Source organism: Parasteatoda tepidariorum, chromosome 10 (genome assembly GCF_982258835.1).
Source record: "Parasteatoda tepidariorum strain Cologne lab strain chromosome 10, Ptep-v5.0, whole genome shotgun sequence".
Classification (NCBI taxonomy): Eukaryota; Metazoa; Arthropoda; class Arachnida; order Araneae; family Theridiidae; genus Parasteatoda; species Parasteatoda tepidariorum.
The window spans coordinates 74,761,062-74,785,424 of NC_141764.1; the positions used below are offsets into that span (position 1 = coordinate 74,761,062).

The 24,363-nt window shown below is 28.1% G+C and overlaps 1 protein-coding gene and 1 long non-coding RNA gene across 13 annotated transcripts in view; one reads left to right on the forward strand and one right to left on the reverse strand.

Annotated features, from left to right (window-relative positions):
* LOC107448889 (ras-specific guanine nucleotide-releasing factor 2) overlaps positions 1-24,363 on the forward strand; it is a 366,035-nt gene that overhangs the window by 136,570 nt on the left and 205,102 nt on the right. The gene's annotated exons all lie outside the window — the stretch shown is intronic.
* LOC147803027 (uncharacterized) lies at positions 9,973-18,052 on the reverse strand. Of its 5 annotated transcripts, none has more exons than XR_015429630.1 (5): positions 17,683-18,052; positions 15,934-15,963; positions 14,537-14,570; positions 13,864-13,908; positions 9,973-10,142 (listed from the first exon to the last, which is right to left on the reverse strand). It is a non-coding gene; the product is annotated as an uncharacterized LOC147803027 (long non-coding RNA). The 5 variants fall into 5 exon arrangements; XR_015429634.1 differs by lacking the exon at positions 17,683-18,052 and adding an exon at positions 17,264-17,651; XR_015429632.1 differs by lacking the exon at positions 15,934-15,963 and having other exon boundaries at positions 17,683-17,970.

The window sequence follows — 24,363 nt, forward strand, 5'->3', positions numbered from 1 at the left end:
TACGTTTTTTTTAAAAGGAAAATATTAGAAGCAAAAAATATATGGGTACTCTTTTCAAATGTTCGTATTAATATATTGATTTTAAAACAACCATGTTATTCAAATAAAAATAATGCATAGAATGCATAAAACTAAAAGCAGTTGAGTCGTTTCTTAGGGAAATTTTGAAGTAAAGATAACGTGCATTCAATAGTAGTTAAAAATAAAAACTTAAAATATTATATTTTAATTTTCCATGTGGTTCAAAATCGTTCTTGCAATTATTTGAGAGCTGAATTTAAATGCCTTGTTAATTTAAAACTATATTTTTACCAAAACTATTTCTGATCAGAAAAATAATTCTTAAGTAGATAAATTTATGTGATTTGGTTTGTTGGGATCTTGCATTTCAAAATCTAATATGAATTACTTTTGTGATAATAACCCTGGATTTTTCAATCTGGAAAAATCACATCAAAATTAGTTTTTATCATGCCTTTATTTTAATCGAACCATTAAAAAAATACTCCTTATTAATCTTTCTGCTATATCTACAGTTTTAATATATTTATTGGTTAATATACTTATTGATTTTTCGTTTGAGAGTTAGATTTTAGCACTAGCCAACTTAAAACTTTTGTAACTTTTAAACTGTTATTGAACTAAAATGTTCCTTGGACAGCAATGCCAGAGTCATAAATATACAGTCCCTGGCGAAATTATTAGACGCATTATAAGATTCTATGTAAAATTTTATTTATCAGGTGATACTATACAGCTTTATTGTTTTACACAGCTGGAACAGGTTTGCACTGGTTTACGTTCGTGTATCAATTGGTTAACGTTTTGATGCGATACGTTAAAAATAAGTAAGATAGCAGTACTAACAGATAAGTACTAACAGAGTACTAACAGAAACAGATAGCAGAGAGTAGGGTTTGCTCCTTCTCCTATTAGAAACAGATGGCAGTGAGTAGGTTTTGCTCCTTCCCCCATTAGAAACAGATAGCAGTGAGTAGGTATTGCTCCTTCTCCCATTAGAAACAGATAGCAGCGAGTAGGTTTTGCTCCTTTCCCCATTAGAAGCAGCTGGCAGTGAGTAGGTTTTGCTCCTTCTCCCATTCGAAACAGATAGAGGCTAAGTCCACCTCCAGAGATATTCACATTGGACTAAAGGGAAAATTGTAAATTGTTTGGAATGTGATTTAACTAGTTATGTATTTATGAATTCAATTACTCAGATTCGGCCTGAAAGTTTTTGGCCCTATTAATTAAAAACTTGAATCAGTAATTATAGATCTGTGCATTGATTTCGTTCCTGCTATACTTAAGGCTTCTTTTTCCAACAAATTACCTATTTAACTAAGGCAGTTAATGACCTTTTAAGTTAAGCAGTGTTCCATTTTTTTGCTACATTAAGGACATGTCAAATACACATATGTTAATTTTTTGAGCTTCTCTTTATTGATATGTATATTAAGAAATATATACTTTTGTGGTTCATTGTAGACACAAATATATTTTGACCGTCAAAGTCTTATTTCGAAGGTTTTTGAATGATCTTTGACCTTTCATGCAAAGGTTCGCTGAAAGTAAAGTCTTAATAGTTAGCACGAAGGTAGTAAGAAACGAAATAATGGTCAGCATCGTGGTTCACTCATTTTACAAAAAGTATTGTCACAGATAAACCAATGCATATTTTGAAAATTCCAGAATATCTTCAGTTTTGAACTCCCTAAAACTAAGAATTTTTTGCAAAGGAAAAAGAAAAAAAAACGAGTGTTAAATAGTTTTGCGTAAAGAACACATCTTTGAAATTTCAGCAAAATCAAAAATATCAACTATCCAGCCGAGCCGTACTCTTAAAAAAACTAACTCTTGATTGGTTATGGTTTTTTTCAAAAAATATTTTGCAAACTATAATTTTTTTCATACTGTATTAAATGCAAATTTATTTTTTTGTAAAAAAAAATTGAGGAGTTTTAAATAAATGTCTATGATAAAAATCAAATTCGGTTAATTATTTTAATTATTTTTAAAAATTTTCATTGGCAATCAAAACAGTATTTTTAAAATATTTATAAAAAATTTAACATATTATAAATAGAATGTATCATCTAAAGAAATTACTAATTTTTTTTAATAACGTTGTATGAGGGAATATTATACGAACAATCAAAATGTATGAAAAGTGAATGGAATATTTACTCTTTAAATTTTATCATTAAAACACGTACACCAAATATCAACCTGGAGACGGAAAGATAAATTAAAGCTCAGAATATCTGACAGTAAATGTAACTCATTAGTTCATACCCTTTCCAAACACATCCGTAAATCAAAAGTTTGCAGAAAATTCTTCGAAATCTCATTAGAAAGCAACTGATAATCGACTGTAATCAATTTACATCCAAAGAACTAATTGCAAACATGCTTAATTTAATGCTAAAAAAATTATCATGTAAATCAATCGTGTGTGAAAATGCAAATGCATTTTCTATGCTTGTATATTAATTATTCTGTAATTACTATGGAATAGATAGATTTTTTTCCATTTATATAAGGGAAGTGATGTAAGCTTAGTTTCAATACTCCAAGCATTCAATAAGCATAAGGAATAATGTAATAACGAAATTTGCATAAGGTCGCAAAAATAAATACTATAAACTTTTGAATTCACAGATCATTCGATTTCTGAAGGAATTGGTGATTTAGATATGCAAATTGTTTGCATTGAATTGACAAAATTGATGCATACATAATGTCTATGGTCCCGCAGTGGACTGATCGTTAAGACACGGTTCCCAGCAGATCACCGAAATCAAGCATCACTGGCTGCGGTCAGTGTGCGGGTGGGTGACCACTTGGATCAGTCTGCGTAGGGACCGAGGGTGTGCGGTATTGGTCCTCGTTAAACTGTTCTACCGTAAAGTGCTCGATTTCACGCGTAGTTTGTTGGGCTACCAAAGCGGGGGTGCCATCCCCTCTGCAGAGGATCAAAATTGTGATGACATGTCTTCGGAGCATCCTCAGGGATGTTTCCCAGACCATCACCAATAGCCCATTGCGCAGCTTCAGTGTGACGTAAAGGAACAACAATAACAATAACATAATGACTAAGCATTTATGCATAGTATTGTGGTGAAAATGGACTAAGATATATTTGTTTTAACTGCAGATTATAAAAGTTTTGAGCAAAAGGTGGGAGTGAGTTGATTAAAAAAGACTTTATAATACTGTTAGCAAAATACGCAATACCTAAACGTGGTTAAGTACCTAGTCTTTTTTTGGGGGGGGGGGCACTTTTAATGGTCATAGGAAAGCAATGTAATTTTTTACTAGTCAGATGACGTGGACAGTGCCAGAGAGGTTTTCAAAAGGGCTTTCAATCAAGATGAATGTGCTGATTTAATTTGCACTTAGCCGCATATGAACGCCTATTGTTTAGTTTGGATCATACTCATGACCCTTCAACTCTTCAGAGACCCCTTAACCGACTGCGCAATCAGTTTTCAAAGTAGGCTCTTCCCAAGTTGAGGCATCAATTTCAGCAGTATACTTGTGAGTTGTGTTTTGTAACATTAAACAAAATTGCTATTGATGGTTAGAGTTCAATTTCGGCAGCTTACTTGTGAGGTGTGTTCAAAGCCTAATAATGCATCTTGATAATCATACTTTCCTGATGAGTGGAAATAATTAAGCCATCGCGCATGCGTAAACTGACAATACACCAGTCTTAATCCGAACGAACACGCTGTGACATGTATTTTCTACGCAGTGTTTTTTTTTTTAGAACAAATATGTATGGAAATAAGTAGCAAAACTTATGTAAGTATTATAAAATTAATTAAACATTTAAATTATTCAAAATATTGGAAAATTTTATAAATGGAAGAAAAACTAATAAAATGTGGGTAAAAAGTTCTTCGCAGTATTCCTTCCTTACTTCTCAGAGGATTTACCTTCTTTAGAATACATGCGTCCCTGAAGAAAAAAAAAAGTCTCAATATTTAATTTAAAAAAAAAGAGTTTTATTTCATAAATCTAAAAGCAAAATGCCTTTAATATTTAAAAATAAATAAATTTTAAAATATCTGTAAACTATTCAACGATAAAAAAGAACAATTTGATCCTTTAATTTAACTTTTAACACTTAAAGATCAAACTTTTTTTTCAAGAATCCTTTTCGCTTGAACAACCTTTTTATTTATGCCTGTCTACAACCAAACACAAATTTTAAACCTGGAACAGGTGGATATTCCCCCACTACTGCAAGTGGTACATGCGATACTTGGAACTCTAATTACAAGACTCTATCGCTGCCCCTAATTACCATTTTCAATAAAAGTGTTCTTCGTTCGCTGTTTAAGAAAGTAATTAATTAAGATGGCTGCTATCCAAGTCCCTAAATTAGCTTCCTGTGATCGTCCGTCGATTGTATCTAAGCCTTAAAGATTTTGTTTTTTTATGGCCTATAAATTGTGAGATGCTTGATTAGAGGGTTCGAAGTAACATGAATAACAAATCGGTATCGTGAGTTTTTGTTCGTTACGAAACACGTTCGAACACTTTCGGTGAGATCGTGTCAATAAGTTTTGCATTCATTTGTGTATTTTTAGAGATATATTGGTTTTTGGAATTGCAGTTTCGTTTGTATATTTTAAGCTTATTGTTTTCGTTAAGATGCCTAATTGCAGAACATGGTGTACTACACACTTGCAATTTTTAAAACGATTTGAATCATATTAAAATATTCTGCAAACTTAATATTATGCTAAATTAACTCATATTATCATACTTCCTAAAATTGATTATACGCTACTAAAGCTCAACTTGAATACATTATATTATGGTTCAATGTTATTATTTTATGGTTCGAATTCATTGCGTGATGCTATGGCTCAGCATCTTTACACGATACTATGATTCTACTTCATTGCATTATACTATAACTCGACTTCATTACATGATACTATGTTTTAGCATCATTACACGATGCTATGATACAACTTCATGATACTATAGTTCAACTGTTTTGGATAAAATGGTTCAACTCCATTACACGATGCTTTGTTTCAATTTGAACTGAAGCATGCAAATATTATAACACCTTATTGAGGTTACGGCAAATTTACACGATACTATGGTACAACTTGATTAAATGATACTATGGTTCAATATGGTAACTGATATATATGATACAATGGTAAAACTTCATTACGCAATGATATGATTCAATTTTATTGCAAGATACTATGATTCAACTTCATTAAATGATCATTTCTACCCATTTCATGTTTATATTTAATACCTTATCGAGGTTCTAGAAAATTTACATATTATGTTTGAAGATACCAATAATAAGACTAAATGTTGAACAGATTTTATGGAGAGTGTGTAGCTGAACGATAAGAGGACAAGCGTTAGTTTGATTGTTTTATATTTTATAACCGTCGTTGAACAGTCTATCAAATTTTATGGGCTTGCGACTACTAATGTTCAACTCCTTAGCCCTGTAATTTTGAACCCAATCCAGAAGACAAGGGAACTCCTGGATCGAGTATTGGGAGAAATTTGCCTTCGTGGAGGACTTTCAGATGGAACTAACCCGCATTTACGTTACATGGAGAGGAAGACCACGAGAACCTCCCACGGTTAGCCTGACGACAAGAGGACTCTAAGCCATGATCCGTCTACCCCTGAGGATATTTTACGTCAGTACTGTGGTCGGTGCAAGCCGGATGCGGAATTCATATCTACCAGCCATCGACGGGATCGAACCCGGTTCACCTCAATGAAAGGCGAACGCTCTATCCCCAGAGCCATCGCGGCTCTCTTTCGATTGTTTGTCCCAATTTACAGGCTTGAATCTTTATTGCGTACTTGAATCGTGTTCTGTTATTATAAAGAAATCAATGATATTACCGTATTACGCATATATTATGATCAATATCATTGCAGGTCATGAGGTTTCGTGAACTGTAGCAAAGAGTATAAATACGACCTAGCATAAACTCGTGTAATTTTGTCAGAAAAAAGGATGCGCATCTTAGAAAATTGTTGATTATGGTAATTGTTAACTCTCAGGAGTTGATCTCGAGCAATATCATTATGACAAATAATACTGAGTTTAATTATGTATATTTTAAAGAGATAAAGTTCTAAAACATGGTTTGCTTAATCTGACAACATAAAGCCACCGGGAAAGGCAACAAATAATTAAATTAAAAAAAATGAATTTTGTTTTAGCCTAATTTTGTCGATATATATCTTTTAGGTGTGTGCATAATTTTGTATTGTTGATTAAGGTCAATTTAAAAATAATTTAATTTTTTCCTCCTGTAGGAAGACCGGGTGTGTAATAAATATAAAAAAAATTGTCATATTTATAACAAAAAGTAATAAATTCGTATACTTACTATATAGAAATATTACACAAACTATAAGCTCGTAGAATTTATTTAAATAAAAACATAATGAACATAACTTTGAAATATTTACACAATTTCATAAAATAATCATAATGCTGAGGTTCAATGATTCATTGATAAAATAAAATAAGATTTCATGGTTCGTAATATAGATTCTGAAGGTACTCTTGCCCTCGAAAATAAGACAAAAATAAATGAACCAATTGCATTTGTTATTATGAAACCACAATTTAATAGTTTTAGAGTAAAAGAATAGATAAAAACATAATTAAAGTTACCTTAAAATTGTTAGACATACAATTTCATAAAATTATCATAATGCTAATGAATAATTCGTAGATAAAATAAAATTAAATATGGTTTCATGGTTTGAAATATGGAGTCTAACTGTAGTACTTTTGCCCTTGAAAATAAAACAAAAATAAATAAACTAACTGCATTTATTTTTATGAAACCACAATTTTATTGTTTTAGAATAAAAAATGGAACTATATTGACAAGTTGTTACCTCTATTATTCTAAGAAAACTAATGCAAATTTATTAATGTACTTTTCTTAGAATAACTAATTAAAGCAAGGAAACCTTACCATCCCTAATTTGTTGCGACTAATAAAACATTATTTTTTTTCCATTTAATTCAAATTTTTCCATAATCTTAGATTCTTTAATTAGTTTTAGAGAAAAAGACTTTTCCTTACTTAGAAGAAGATGTATGATAAAGGATAATTCTTTTTTCATATTTCATTTTACTGTTGAAGTAATAAGACTTTTTTTTAACGAAGACAAACAAATCTATAATTGAAATAGAGTAATTGTGTTTCGATTCCTGACTTTTTTTTTAAAAAAAAGCGTTATTCGTTTTTAAAATTTGCTTGTTTTTTAATGAATTGAGCATGCATTCAAATTATTTTTGAAATGTTCTTTGTTTAAACTTTAAATATCTATAGTTTTTTTTCCTTTCTTTGTTTATGAATATGTCCTAAAATGTTTGTGACATTGTTACTTAATGAAAAATTAATATGAGATCATTGTCATTATAAAAACAGATTTAATTTTTTTAAATATAAAATTATTTTGAGATTTTCTTATTTGCTTTTTTAATACCTAGATATGATTGATTTATACTAATTTATGCTTTGTGATCATTTGTTTGACTTTTTACTGGTTAACGCTCCCTATGACCTAAAAATGCAATTTTTTAAATTCTAATTTTCAGTTCTGTAATGGATATAAAAAGAATAAATATTTAAAGTTAGCTTTAAACGAAATTTATTGAATGATACGGAAATGATAATTTATAAACTTGTTCTGTGAGGATTGCTTTATAAGCGGTATGAATGCCTGTAAAAAAAATTATTTTTATAGATAATTTAATCTCTAAAACTTGCAAAAACAGGATGAAAATATCAAAGAAGGGGGGAAACGTGTAAAGAAGTATGGAAATACTAGATAAAACGATGCAAATACTTCTTTGCAAAGTGATACGGTTCCCAGGAAATTAACGTTAATTCTATTTAGGATTCACAACGAGCTCGAAAATTTTCCTACAACTTGCATTGTGGATGAAGGATAGAAAATAACGTTACCGTTACGATTAGCTTAAATGAGCAATGGCAACGGGAAGTAAAAGTTGATTTATTCTTGAAATGTTAGAAGATGGAGGAAACGTTGAAGAATTAAGAAATAATGGAAACGAAAAGCTACCATGGAAGCATTAGAAGACAGATCGAAATAGTGCGGTTTTGATTTTGTAATGATTTACAAATTTAACTTTGAATTTTAAATTAGCTTTACAAAATGAAAAATTTACAAAGTGAACTATCTAAAGAAATTATTTAGATATTAAGAACTGATGATATATAAACATATTTCTTTTCGTTACGATTGAGTTTTAAAAGTGTTCAATGACTACAAAAATGTAAGGGAAAAAATATAGGTTCAAAACATAACGATATGAAAACTGGATAGAAATATTAAGGAATGATGGAAACTTTGAGGAATAATGGAAAGATTTGGGAATAAATTAAACCTTTGAGAATAATGGAATTAAATGCGTAATAATAGCAGCACAGGAAAATAACTTTCTTTATCAATTTTATGCTGATGACAAGCAAAACAATCTAAAACAACAATGGAAGCGAACAACAATGGAAAGCGCGAACAACAATGGAAACATGCGACACCATCATTCGATTTTTATCTATAGTAAGGTATGTTTTTTTTTAACCTGAAACATTACCGTATGCGACAATTTTACCAGATTTTTTATCTCCATGCAAAAATTCCAGCAAGTTCAGCAGCTGTGTAACCCAATAAATAAGACGTAAAAAAAAAAATTGTATATACAGGGTATGCATTTATACAAAGTATACATGTTTTCGCATTCCGAATGCGAAATATATGCTATTTTTGGAAACATTCTAATACCTATATATTTTTATTTGATAAAAGGCTGAACAAAGCTACTTTATTTTCTTTTTTCGCTTGAGCCTAGGCTTTAGGACAAAGTAAAAGTGCCGTAAATATAACGTAATATGACATTTGAGAGAAATTTTCTAAATATAACCCAGCAAAAACAAATCTGTAGGTCCAGCTCCACAAAACTGCTGTTTGCCACCAGCTAAAGCGACGGGTCTGTGCCGGCAAAAGTCACTTTCAACTGTACTAAAGTGAATGGCTGGCCTTCTGTCGAGCCAACAATACCGGCCTATCGATGGCCGGTAGTACCTAACCCAGCAGTTACTGTCTAAAACGCGCTGGGTGAGTGATTGCCCGACATTTTCCAGTAGAGGGTAATCAATGAATCAATAATTGAGGGCCAGCAATTTATATACACCCAGCAGCATCCCTTTAGTTTATAGAGGTTTAAGAGAGGTCATTGACCTAGTTACAGGAGTAATTAAAACCCACAAACCTAATTTTTATTTAATTCAATTAGCTAAATAAATATCTAGCTATCTAATACATTTCTGAATAAATTATTAATATATGAACTAAGAAAATATTTCTAGGTTAATTTTTTCATTTAAATTGTTTTATGCAAAGAATATTTTTTACACAGTTCAACCCCTTAGTCCTAAAGATTTGCTGTGCACAATCTATGCTTCCACTTATCAATACATTTTTAAACTAGGTAAACATATGTAATAATCTTTTCTTTACAGTGATATTCTACTTAAAAGCAGAATAATAAAACTGCTGTCCAGAATTATGAAAATTCTGTATCTCACAAGTAATTTTTCAAGTTTTAACTTGAAGTCAATATATATGTCTATAATAGCTTGTAGTCAGTATATAATGTTTTAAAATTAAAGCTGTGAATCTAGTGATACTATTGTACCCTATACAAAAATAAATACAACCTACAGCCGATAATATTAAGAGGCTGTCCAGAGATGATCATTTAGTGCGATACTGATCATGAATTCATGTTTTACTGATTATATTTAGTCTTGCAGCAAATTTAACAAAAAATAGGTGTATTGAACAAAAATGCACTAATGTAACCAGTCATGTAATGAATTGAATGTACCCTGAAATTAGTTAAATGAATAATCAACATTGTCTCTTGCAAACATTTTATTATACAAAGACATATAAATACAAAGACATAACCTTAATCAATACAAATATTACACAAATTTCAATTTAATTTTAAAAATAATAAAAACAACAGAGAAATCATATCTTTGTCTACATAGAATCACTTGGAATAGCACAGAAGAGTTCTCCTGAAAGAGAGGATAATAAAATAAAAATTATGCAAATCGTATATTTTAAAAACATAAGTATTTTTGTGAAAATGAGCTTTTAAAACTAAAATTTCTATCGAAAAGTTTTTGCTTTTATCATTTCATTGATAAATTTTGACTCATCAAATTAGTCTTCAAATTAGTAACACCATGCAAAACATACACCTGTCTTATAATTTAGAAAGATTTTGAACATAAAATTCCTTTCTGAATGAAATTATTGAATATTGACTCACGAACCCATTAAGATTGACAACTAGTACATGAAAATCTAACTGTTAAATGAAAAGTTATTCAGGGTGTTTAATTTTGTGCTCACCTTTTCTCAGAAAATATTTAATTTTAAAAAACATGCAGTTTTTTCTTCATTAATTTTATGGTGCTCAATTTTATTGCATTTAATATTTAAAACAATTATGATATTCTAATGTAAATTATTGTTTCAAGGAAAGCTGTAGAAGAAAAATTACTTTTAAATATATATTACTTACATGCACGAATGTATCAATAGTATTTCTTTTTCGCTTTACTTTTATGATTAAATTTTTAATTGTATACCCTTGACAAAAAAAATTTCAAAATTTACAACATTTTTCATATTAAAATAGGCATCAAAACAATAATATGTATTGAATTGAAACCAGAATTGAAACCATATGAAAAAAGGTTGCTCAAAATTTGCTAGTTAAAAAGGCAGATAATTTTACAATTCTGTAATAACTTTATAAATCAATAAATTCTTAAATTACTTTAATGGTGATGCTTTGTGAAATTAATGTTTTCCTCATATAAAAAACACAAGAACTAGATAAGAATAACGACAGATTTGACCAATGTCACGATTTCCGTAATGTCTTTATATAACTGGTATAGATGTAAGACAAAAAATGAAAAGTTTACATAAATATTAATAACATTGTTTACATCTCTGATGAAATTTCTTTTCTTCAAATTTTTTTATTAATTTAGTTCCTTCTTTTAACAAAAAATATTTGTTAAATACTCCATTACTATGCCTAGGAATAAAAAAGGGAAAGGCGCTTCCTAAAAAAAAAAGGGTACACCGAGTTTTTAAAGGGCTTTTAATTAACACCGTAAATAGTTAACAAAATGTGTACTATTATGTAACAGCTGAATTCGATTCTTAACGACTGTAAAATTACCATCCTATACCTACTATTTTACATGTATATTTCAAAAAGTAGTTCTCACCCATTATCAAAATGAGAAAAATTTGTAGCTTACAAAGAAAAAAAACATGCTAATAGAAAATCATTGTGCAATAGAAAACATTGTGCAATAGAAAAAAATATTGTTAAACTCGAAGGCTTTTTCCATAATTTAAACTATTAACTAATAAACGATTAATTAAAAATAAATATTGAAAGGTACATATTTTTAAAAAAAATATTCATTTCAAATTTTTTTAAAAAATCTTTTAATAAACTTATTGATACTAAAAAAATCTTTTAAAAATTTAACCAGTTGAGAATTAACAAAGTAAATATTTGTAATGGTATCTGAATCAAACTTATTAACACGAATAATTTTAAAAGTGTGTAATCATCATTTACACATTAAATTTTTTAAAAGGAATATTATCAGACAGTGTCGTCAAAGGGCAGTGAGGACGGTTGGCCCTTCTCGAGGAGGTACACTGCATTTTTATTTGATACAGAAAAATTAGTTGTCATTTTCTGTAGATTAGAATAGCAGGAGTTGCACATTAACCACTTTCAACATATACTTTTCGAATTCTAGCAAATAAACTCTGTAATAGGATACACACATTATGGGCCACAAATAAAAAGAAACAAAACTTATTTAAATCTAATGAATAATTCAGAGAAAAATTAGACTGAAAACATTTAAACCTGTTTGATTGCCCAAGGACAGGAGCGTTACAATGGGCGTTTCCTTATTATAGACTTTTTTCCCTTTTTTTTTTTAAATTGCAGGCATTGGGGGGTTGTCCCATTGGCCACAGGAATGCCAGAACTACTACTTTCTTCTCGTTACCCAGTGGGCACCTGTGGTGAAGCAGGGTCGCCCACGTCACACAACCACAACCCGTTTATAGGGCGGAAAGTTAAAAAAGAATCTTTAAAAACTTCAACATTTCAATATGCAATTAAACTGGTTCTGATGTTTTTCATCTCGTTTAACTCATAAAATCGTAAGATTTCTATAATCTTTTTGCTTCTGTCGCACTTAAATGTTAGTTTAGAGATTCCTAATGTGTTTACATTTTAAACTTCTGTTTCAAGAAAACTTTTTTGTTTTTAAAAAGGTAGGTGTATATATTATTGCCAAATAAAAATATTTTGTACTATTGAAGAATAGATAAATAAGTGAAATGTAGGTGTTATTAACATTATTTCTTAGTTACCATAAATTAAATTTACTTACACATTTTATTAAGAATTTTTTAACTTTCACGGGGCATTTTATTTGCTTGGACTAAAAAATTGTTCTTATCGCAAAAATTTTTTCTACCAAATAATGTCTTAGAAGGCATTCAATATTGTACAGGTTAGTTTCAAGATGCTTCAAATCAGTACTTTGTCGTTACTTTTTTTTCTCTCTTTAACCTACACGTTTTTAAGCTATGTTAACAAGGTAGGTTTTTAAATATGATTGTGTTTTCACAATCAAAATCTTACTGTACTTAATAAAATTTTTAAAAAAATATTTTATATACATCAATAAAATTTATAAATATAACACTTTTTTTCATTGAATAGGGAAGTGAACGATTAAAATGAAAATTAATAACCATTATTAAAATAGAAAACTACATACAGTGACCAATCACTTCTGCGCCACCTCTTTTATGTGCCTTTTGCATATATACAAAGGTTTTCAAAGGCCCTTGATCATTATATAGGAAAATAATAATAATTATAATTCTTTATGCATCATTCAGAAAATAAATATTTCAATTCAGCACACAATTTATTTTTAAAAGTCTAAAATTTTGATTTTATTTTTTGTTTAAATAGAAAAAAATAATCCCATTTTTTAGAAAAAGTTTTCAGTTTAAAGCAAATAAACAATCTTCGTTACAGATAAAAGGAAATAAGTTACTGGATCTAGTAATACAGTTCATTTTTCTTCCCTATGGGATTTTTTTCACCTTTATTGTTTCTAGGAAGACATTTTTTTTATATGAATTTGAATAAGGTGTCTTATCTATCACACCACCCACATTGAAACCACCATATATACCACCCATATGCTTTCAAAATTTATCTAGCAGTGTCTTTCCCACCACCAATTAAAACGTTAGTTTTTGGTCAAGGAATGTAAAGCTATAGCGATTACTATTACTCAGTTTACGCGAAAACAGAGATGACAAAAACATTACTCGAAATCATTAAAAACAATTAGAAGGTTTAGCCGCTATTCACGACTATTTGTAGTTTTATTCAGCTATTGAAACTTTTCTATCTAGCTTTTCTTATTTGTATGAACTTACTGTTTTTAAAATCTTATGGACTTTTTCTCTTGGTCCCAAAGACTGAAGCATAATGAGAATTCACTGTATTTTATAAATGAATTCGCTTAATACATTAAAATGTCCCTAATCCTTCTTTAAAATCATAATTCAAATAATAATAATTAAAATAATACTTCTCAAAATAATAAATTATTTATGCACATCAAAGATTCTGCAGATGATAAAAGTAATAAAACTTACAGAAATTCATGGTGGACTGGCACAGGTTTACCAACATTTGAAGAGCTAAAAGGGAAAAAAAAGGGTCTTATTTTTATGTAAATATTAACTTGAGATATACAGTAAAAATTTTTTTCAGTAAACTTTTAGCAGAAATTTAAAAAACATTATACAACGGACACCCAGAAAGATTAAGTAAAAATTAGAATAATATTTTTTAGAAATTTGAATGAGAAAAATAACTTGCAGGCTACGAAATTTTATTAACAGAATCGTCATCAATAAAACAACAAAATTTTCTAAGTTCGCCTCTAGGATCACAAAATATAAGGTCAGCGTTTAAAATCTTCCAAAGAGTTAATTGAAATTTATTTTTTTATTTCCACTTAAAGATTCTCCACAAAAAATTATTGTAAATTTAGCTTTCGCTGAATCTGAAGCTTTTCTTATGTGCATGAACTTACTGTTTTTAAAATCTTATACACTTTTTCTCTTGGTCCCAAAAACTGATGCATAAGGGAGAATTCACTGCACTTTATAAATAAATTTGCTTTATACATTAAAATGTCCCTAATTCTTCTTTAAAATCATAATTCAAGTAATAATAATTAAAATACTACTTCTCAAAGTACCTAATATTAAATTAATTATGTACATCCAAGATTCTGCATATGATAAAAGTTAAAAAACTTACTGAAATTCATGGTGGACTGGCACAGGTTGAAAAGCTAAAAGGAAAAAAAAGGTCATATTTTTATGTAAATATTACCTTGTATACAGTAAAAATATTTTACGGTAAACTCTTAGCAGAAATTTAAAAAGTATTACCCAATGGACACACAGAAAGATTGAATAAAAATTAAAATATTTTTTAGAAATTAGAATGAGAAAAATAACTTGTAGGCCAGGAAATTTAGAATGAGAAAAATAACTTTTCGACCAGGAAATTTTATTAACAGAATTGTCAACAATAAAAAAAAACACAAAATATAAGGTTAGCATTGAAAATCTTCCTAAGAGTTAATTGAAATTTATTTTTTTATTCCCACTAATAGATTCTCGGCACAAAATTATTGTAAATTTAGCTTTTGCTGAATCTGAAGCTTTTCTTATTTGCATGAACTTACTGTTTTTTAAATCTTATACGCTTTTTCTCTTGGTCCCAAAGACTGGTGCATAAGTGAGAATTCACTGTACTTTATAAATGAATTCGCTTAATACCTTAAAATGTCCTTGATCCTTCTTTAAAATCATAATTCAAATAATAATAATTAAAATATTACTTCTCAAAATAATATTAAATTATTTATGCACATCAAAGATTCTGCAGATGATGAAAAAAAAAATAAGTTAATTGATAAATCATTTTAACTATTAATAAATTTAAAAATTTTTATCAGGGGAATTGGTTGGTAATAGTTGCTTTTCTCAATTTAATTTATGTAAAATAGAACAGTTTCACATAAAAGTCATTTTTGAAATTTAATTTATTTTGAAAAAAACTTTTCAAATTGATTATAATCAAATTTTTGTCGTTTCCATATGGTTCGCCCCCTAGTACAATAATTTAAAATATGTGCGTTTAAACCCTCACTTTGCTGTGGTCAGACTGACAGGCAAACAACAACTATTTTGCTCAAGCCAAAACAGATTATGAAAATAAAATAAGAAAATTATCAATAAAAAAAAAAGCGGCTAGATTTTTTCGTTAAGCCGTGTTTCAAACTACTCGTAAATTTACGTTTAAATTAGTGTTCAATGGAATCTAATATTAAAGCATATTGTGTCTAATAAACTATTATTAATAATTATATTAGTCTAGCACTTCCATACAAAGCTCAATATAAGGATTTGATATTTAGTTTAAGAAAAAAAAAAATTCCTTTAAGTGATAAGATGTAAGTTGTCAATGGAATAAGAGTTGAATTTGGAGCACTTCAGCTACTTGGAAAGTGAAGTTGATGAGAACAGAGACGCAGTACTTCACTCAGTTGGAAAATAGTAGAAATTTCAATTGCAAGTTACCATTGTTACAAACATGAAAGCGAGATAATTCAATAAATAATAAATACATTAAGTAATAAAACTTACAGAAATTCATGGAGGACTGGCACAGGTTTTCTAACATTTAAAGAGGTAAAAGAAAAAAAAAGGTCTTACTTTCATGTGAATATTAACTTGAGATATACAGTAAAAAAAATTTCGCTTAACTTTCAGCAAAAATTTAAAAAGCATTACACAACGGGCACTCAAAACGTTTGAATGAAAATTAGAATAATATTTTTCAGAAATTAGAATGAGAAAAATAACTTGTAGGTCAGGAAATTTTCTTAACAGAATTGTCAACAATAAAACAACAAAATTTTCTAAGTTCGGCTCTAGGATCACAAAATATAAGGTTAGCATTGAAAATCTTTCAAGGAGTTAATTGAAAAACTTTTATTTCCACTGAAAGATTCTCTGCAAAAAATTATTATAAATTTAGCTTTCAGTGATTTGGAAGCAGTTATAACTTGTTTTCTCAATAGAATACAAGTTAAATTTGAAGCACCTCGGCTACTTCGAAAGTGGTCAAACATCCTTTTAAGAAGTTGTACTTGTAAATAAAATGGTATTATATTCTGTCTATAGCGGTCAGGAAATGATTGTAATTTAAATTGTCAACAAGTACAGAGCTCCTGTAGATTTTAGTACTCTAACTAGTCGAAAAGTAGAAATTTTGATCGCATGTTACCAATACGAGTGCGAGTTCATTAAATTAATAATAAACACAGCAAGAAATAAGAAAACCTATAGAAATTCATGGAGAGCGCTAACAGGTTTTCTAACATTTTTAAAACTAATAGAAAAAGAGTTGTTTGTTATTTTTATTGAGTATGAATTTTGTTTTCATATTGTATTGAACTTTTATATATTTTTGTAATCCCTATAAAAATCGGGTATTATTTTATATGAATATTAACTTGAAATTCACAATAAAAACATTATTCACTTAACTCTTAACAAAAATTATGAAGTAACTTAACATTGATTTCAAAATATAAAAGAATTTTGTAATATTTTTTTTTTGTATAAGTGGGGTTAGCCAATATACAATTAAGTATGAGCAACTGCGTGCTAAAAAACTTTCCATAATCTATATTTTTTTAGGTTGTTTAAGAATTCACAGCACGATTCTTCGCAATTATTTATATTAACATGTACAAATAAATTTTTCATCTTAATTTAAACTATTTAGTATAAATTATTAAACCTTTACCTATTTTTACACTTGAATTTAGCTCAAAAATTTCATTAAAATGAAATACATATAACAGAAACAATTTTTAATATTACTAACAGCAATTAGTTAACTAAAATCTAAATATTATTTAACATAAAGAAATAAGTTTTAATGAAAATTCTTGATTATTATACATACCTATTTTCATAATATACTTAGATAAACCTGATTTATATCATATGCTACAACATATTATGAATTGCACTTAAAGAGTCATCATACAACAGAATTTATATTTGTTTTTGGCGTGCTACTGCTCGATTGTCGCTAAAAATTTGGCGGCGATCTTGGTGTTGATAAAACATTTGTCTGTACATTTTCATTGAATTAAATTTAATATTTTTTATTATTCTATCTTAGAAAGGTGTTAATTAGTTAATTATGATGTATTAATTGAATAAAGATGATTGCCAATCTAAAACATAGCGCCAAAACAGCACTTCAAACGCGGTTCTTTGTAAACCGAAATCTGCACGTCGTAAACATATTTAAACAATAGTAAATCAAAAATGATTAAAATAATAACTTCAATGTAATAGAAAAAAATAAAACCTTACCTTTTTTGAAAATTATAAGAATCCAACGTGCTTCTTTTTCTAAACAATAAATTCAGAGTTACAGTTACTCGCTCGACCGCTTCACTGGCGGCAGCAGACAACTTTAACTTGGTGGCCCATTGGGTAGATTCAGACTGACGGGATGCGGCTGTTTGTAATGTACAGGCCCTACACTTCCTACAATGTTGGCAAAAGTTCATAGGGTGGCCCAGCAATCAACCCAGCTGACAGTAATTTGCACCTTCACTTTTCAATCAGTACCGTCAGTAATTTCGAAGATGGCCAGAACTTATGTTTTTGCTGGGAAGAGTCTCATCTGTCAAGTGAGAAAAGAAAAAAAGTAAGGCATGGTGGAGAAAATTTATAATTGAATTGAGTCAACGAAAAAGGTTCTGGATCCCTGCGGTTACGGCAATTTGTGAAGAAATATGGGAAATAATAACAAAAAGTGCCGAGGCCCATCCGTCAAAAACATTACAGGGGATGTATATGCATTAAACAATTTTCTTTATTTTCCTTTTCTAGGTCAGAATATTACTTTTATTAATTACTAAATTCATGTTAAAATTTATTAAATATATGTTATAATATTATCTTCATTTTTAAAATTTTTTTTTGAAAATAACCAAACTGTAACTACTTTTAACTGTAGCTAATTGATTTCAAAGCATTTTTTCTTTATTTACAATCACCCTAATTTTAGATTAACTTTCTTTGTAAGAATCAGAGAGATGCCTTTTTTCTTATGTACAATGGGTAAAAAGAGAAAAATTTGACTTATTATCTAATGCACAAAACATGCTAATTTAGGACTAATTTAATGCACTTAAGATGTGGTTTTAATTATTTGAGGTAATAACTAATCTAATCTGTCAAAATTTTGCCATCCCAGAATGCAGATTGTGCTTTTAAACTATTTTGTAATGATTTGAACACGTACAACAAATATATAAATGTTTCAAACTAAAAGCATCAGCGAAAGGTGATATATTGTATTTGGAAAAAGATAGGATCGAAACTTAAGACAAAATAGTGACTTTTTTGTGTTTCAAAAGGTGGTAATTTTGATTTAAGAAGGTTTAAAACGAAATTTCATTTATGTATTCTAAATAAAGTAATGAGACTTTCTTCTTTGCTTGAATGAAGCATTTTATTCACGAAAAGAAAAAGTGTGACTGCGTGAATCTGATATATAATGTTTTTTTAATAATAATAATGAGAAAAAAAGCTCCAAGTCTGAAAGAGAAAATTTCTTAGGAGAGCGAGAAGAAAAGCATTAATTTTTGGTGCTTACGCTCTTTTCATTTCACTTTTTTCGGACTTCTATTTGGACATTTGCTTTTTTTTGTATAACAATATTTTCTTTTATATAACACCATGGAAACTCTTGAAACTGACATTTTATGCCAATTTATTTGAAAAATATGATATTTTATGACAATTTACTAGGGAAATATGACTATTTATGCTGATTTTTTTTAAAGAATATGACTTTTTATACCAATTTTCTTGGAAAAAAAGACTCGGTTTACGACACTGCATACTTATACTAAAATATACCCCTAAATATTTTCTATATCTGAGAGAAATAGAAAATATTTCTTCTAATTGCCATTACTTTGAAATATATGTATCACAAACAATATGGTGATTAGAACTAGGCACTGTGGGTATTTTTTTTGTAAGTCCTATAATTTAAACAGTTTCATGTGATAAGTTTTTGCTAAAAATTTTTTAACGTTGCCATGTTAGTTTTAGAAATTAAGAGAAATCACAATGCAAGATCTTTCAAAGAGGCAACAATATTTTTGATGAGAAAATGAAGTCAAATAGCTAACATAAATAATTTCGTTTGCCTATTAGTTTATTTTTCGTTGATCTAACTAAATTCATATTTTATTAAATGATAACGTTTCATTGAGTTAAAATTTAATTAATACTTTTTTACTCTGAATTGCTAAATTAAGTAATGCATGTTCATTTGTCAGGAAAGTTTTGCAAATAATATTAGAATTTAAAGTTCATTTTACTGTTATTTACTTTAGAATTAACGTGTTTCACTTCCGCCCTTATCTCATTTGTATAAGAGATAAAATTTACTGCAAAATGCAATGTTATTGATTTCCGAGATAAATATAGCATCCTGCAGCTCTTGTTAGGGAAGAAAGAATGTTTCTTGGAGAAAAATATATCAAATAAAATGTCTTAAGGAAGAAATCTTTGAAAAATATAGCTTTTATTTTTATCTTTTATTTTCAAAAACTGTAAATTATTTGTAACAAAAAGTCGACTTTTAAAAAGAAGTCAAAATTTAAGGCTACCCATGATAAATTGTAAATCGATGTTAATTGTATCAATTCAATTGTGGTTTTTGTTATTTTAAAGAATGTTTATACAGGTATTTCATCTGTTATAGACATGTATTTAATGATTTTACTTTCTTATTTTTATAGAGTAAAAGATTAAAGAAAATTTAATTGAAAATTTTTTAATGAGATATTTTAAGGACTCGCTGAAATCAAATAAAATCAAGTGAATAAACAAAATTCATTAGCGCAAAAATTTACTACACAATTTATAACGCAAATGAGTAAAATAAAAAATAAAAATTAGAAGGATAATTAAAATTTCTTAATCTCCTCATTATGTTAAACACATCTCAAAATTTTATTTTAATTCTGTTCAATTACCTTACTGCGAAAATTTAGTTACGAAATGACTGAAAATTAGTTTTCGATCATACTTTTGCTAAACGGTATCTCAAAAAAAGCAACACCGTATCTTAAATTTTTATAATTCTCAAAATTACTTATATAACGCCTTAGTAAATGAAATACACAAGCAAGAAATAAAAATGCAGAAATATTTTGAGAGCTACGTGATCTCAAAATCAATTTCTCCAGAAATGTTTTTCCTTAAACTTTTAAAATACTTGGAAACTACAAGAAAAATAAATTCAATTTATGTTTCCTCAGGCTGGTTTAACGTAATATAACATGAAGCTTCAAATTCAAGTGAAAAATGAGAGCGAAAGCGAAAGAAAACTTAGTAATAGTTACGAAAAGTATGCCGGCAAGAAAATTAAATGCTTGATTATGGAATTAAGCGATAGGGTACCAAGTAATTTTTTTTATTGAAAGTATGTAATCAAATTTTGAAGCTTTTACTGAACTTTAATTTGCAAATGGGTTTGATAAATTTTCAGATCAACTAGATTTCTGTGAAATCTAGGTCGTTTAATTTACAAAAAAAAACTTGTCAAAACATAGTTTGGGTGATTGGAAGTTTATCTAGACAGTTAAATTTTTAATCATAAATTTTGCTATTTATGCTATTAAGATCATTAATAAATTAATTTATTAATGATCATATCATAAATTAATCTATTAATGATCTTAATAAATTAATTATTAAAAAAATAACTTATTATTTAATTATTAATTTATTAAGATCATTAATAAATTATCTTAATACATTTTTAACTAAAGATATTAGTTTGATTTTATCATTAATTTATGCTATTAAATTTATAAGAAACGTAATTATTTTTTAATTTTAAATACACTATTAAATTACAATTTAAGTGAGGCTGTTAAAAATTTTAATCAGCTTTTATATGCAACTCTAAAATTCGATGATTCAAATGTACTCGTAATTTCATGTAAAAAACGTTTTTTAAGAATAGGAGAAAAATTTTACACTTCAAACAATAATTTTTTCATATTTCTTTTAATTTTGCATATTTATTGTACTGTATACAAATTTTGAATAGAAAAACAGTTTAAAAATATGATTAATTTTAAATTTTATAACTGATTTCTTACATCATTTTCTAAATTATTATCACACTTATTGATTTTATATTATAGTTAAATTTATATAGTTTAAATCATGTAAAAATTAACAGTTCTTTTAAAGCATGATGGGAAAAAATAAGAAGAAATAATAAATTATTAAAACATTTTTCTTGCATGGAATTATTTCCAGTAAATTGAGTTTGAAAATTTTTGCGAAATTTTGTTGCCTTCTATTTTTTTAATGTAAAAATGGGAGAGAAAATTTGAATCACAAACAATACAAATTTTTACATCTATTTTAATATTTTCAAATTTATTGCACTATATGCAAACTTCGAATGGAACTAGCAGCCTTGAAGAATAACAATTTAAAAATTTGACTAATTTTAAATTCCATAACTTAAAATTATCTGATTTCTTACATGATTTACTCAATTTTATTACAATCTATATATATATTTCTCTTACACACGGTGACAAAAAGAAGCCTCATTACAACTCCTCGAATGGCAACGCTAGAAAATTGACCAATGATTGCCGCCAAAAATGTCACATGCCAAATCTAGCTGAGGTGGCTCAACGTATAGCGCTTTTAAAAACGGAAACTGAAATAACCTTAAGCTAGGCAGAAGTGAGTAGTCTTTGTCGATAGATCTATATTTTAGTATTTTGTCAAAAGCGCTTTTTTTCACGAATTTATATATTACGAATTTATTTGTCGATTTTTGATTTATATCACGAATTTATTTGTTTTATTATTGTTATTAGTTATTCATGGAAAAATGAGTCTCAGTGGTGCTGTTACGCTTTAAGATTTTATACTACAGCACATTTCTAATAGGTTTAACGAATTACATGTCATTTATTTGAATTCAAATTTATTTTAACGACTTAGTATTTACTAAAAAGATTTTTTTTAAGAAAGAATTTTTTTTTTAAAAAAAAGTTGTTATATGGATTTGAATGATTGTTTTGAATTCTTAGAATTTTGTGTATTCGCAATGTACCTAAGCTAGTAGCGAGCGAAGGGAGCGTGGTTTGCGAAGCAAACCATATAAGATTGCGTAACAATTTTCGGGGGCTGGTGAGCGTTAGCGATCAGGGGGCGCAGCCCACTAGTTCTCTTATAATGTTCTTCAAAATTATATAGTTTGAAATCATTAAACAAGTTCCACGACTACAGTTCCAATTTTTTTATCATTATGAGAAAAAAACAAGAAGAAATAATAAATTATTAAAAATTACATCCTGCGTGGGATTACCTCGGGAAAAATTAATTACTTGTTGCGAAAAATTTTCGACTCCTTCTCGATATCGACATATGCTAAAGGGAAAATTAAAACTCGGGGCTCAAACTTTCGAACTGTTGTTGACTAAACTATGGAAACCGTTTTTCTAGTTTACGGCTATTCTTCATATTTTGTTGCAAGAATTCTATCTTATAAAAAAAAAAGGCTTGTGCATTCAGAAAAAGTTCTTTTTTTATGTCTAATTTTTAATTCAATAGTATTTAAAATGTCTTGGTATATTTGAGTATAACCATTCCACCACTAAATCTATGCTAAATCGTAAAATACAATTTAATGTTGTGTTAGCAACCAATTTGCCACCATTTGTTTAAACCTTTTAAGATGTGTGAGCACTTAGTCTTTGGTTTGGTTTAATAAAAATTGGTTTAATCGGTGTTCATTGGGTCAATCGCTGTTCACTCAAACGCGGTACTTATTTGGGTGAAAGTTGCCATTTGTTAACTTGAGATGCTAATCACAAGTTGTTCTTCCTGATATAGGATCCATTAACTACACTGCACATATGTTACGAGCAGCTTTTGCGGCTTTGAACCTTGATTAAAAGTATAAATTATTAAAAACTTTAATTTTTATCAATTTTACAATCCCTTTAAATGATAGGACAGTTAACACAAATTAACTCATAAAAAAATGTATTTATTAGAATAGAGCAATTATTTTTAAATGTTCTAAAACATTGTATTTAAAACATTTAATAGCTTGCGGAATTCTATTTAAAAAAAATATGGACGATGGGCACTTAGTTGCCAACCCAATAGAACAAAGCAACCAAGTTTAAATCAAAAGTTATTCTGAGTGATATCAATATCTATGCATCTATTATTATTATTAATAATAATAACAATAATAAAACATATTTTAGTATTTTTAAATTATAAAGAACAGTCTAACGGTTACTGAAAATTTGTTAGATTATCGGAATTATGTTTGTACTTAAATATAAAATCCAAGAAAGTAATTTTTAAAAAAAAATTCCATTCATATTTAAAACATTGTTGATAACTGATTTCATAAATTAATGAAATTTCAATAATAAATAACTGTTTCTCTCAAATCTGAATAAGTGCAAATTTTAAAAGTGATTGATAGGAAGAGAGCCGTGCTGGAAGGATTTTGCCATTAGCGCTGAAAAGGACACCAGTTTTTCATGTTGTAATTTATAACCAGAAATAATCAAAATTCTAAATATAACGTGTTTCACTTACTTTGCCACAAATTATAACAAAAAAATAAAAATTAAAAGAATATGAAAAATATGTTTAATGAAAATTCTGCGTCAAAAGGTTAAAAATATCATGATAACAAGCAAGATAAAAATAATAATCAGAATATAATTAATAATCAGAATATTATTAAAAATCAGAATAATAATGATAATCAGAATAATAATTATCAAATTAATGATAAACAGAATGATAAAAATAAATAAGTGAAGTAGGTTTGAATATTTAAAGTAAACCGTTTTTAACTTCTTTAGGATTTAACGATGTAAAGCAATTAATGGTGCAAAAAAGAGAGACATTTATTAAGCTGATAAAACAAGAACAAGCAACATAACTTGAGTATTTATTTCA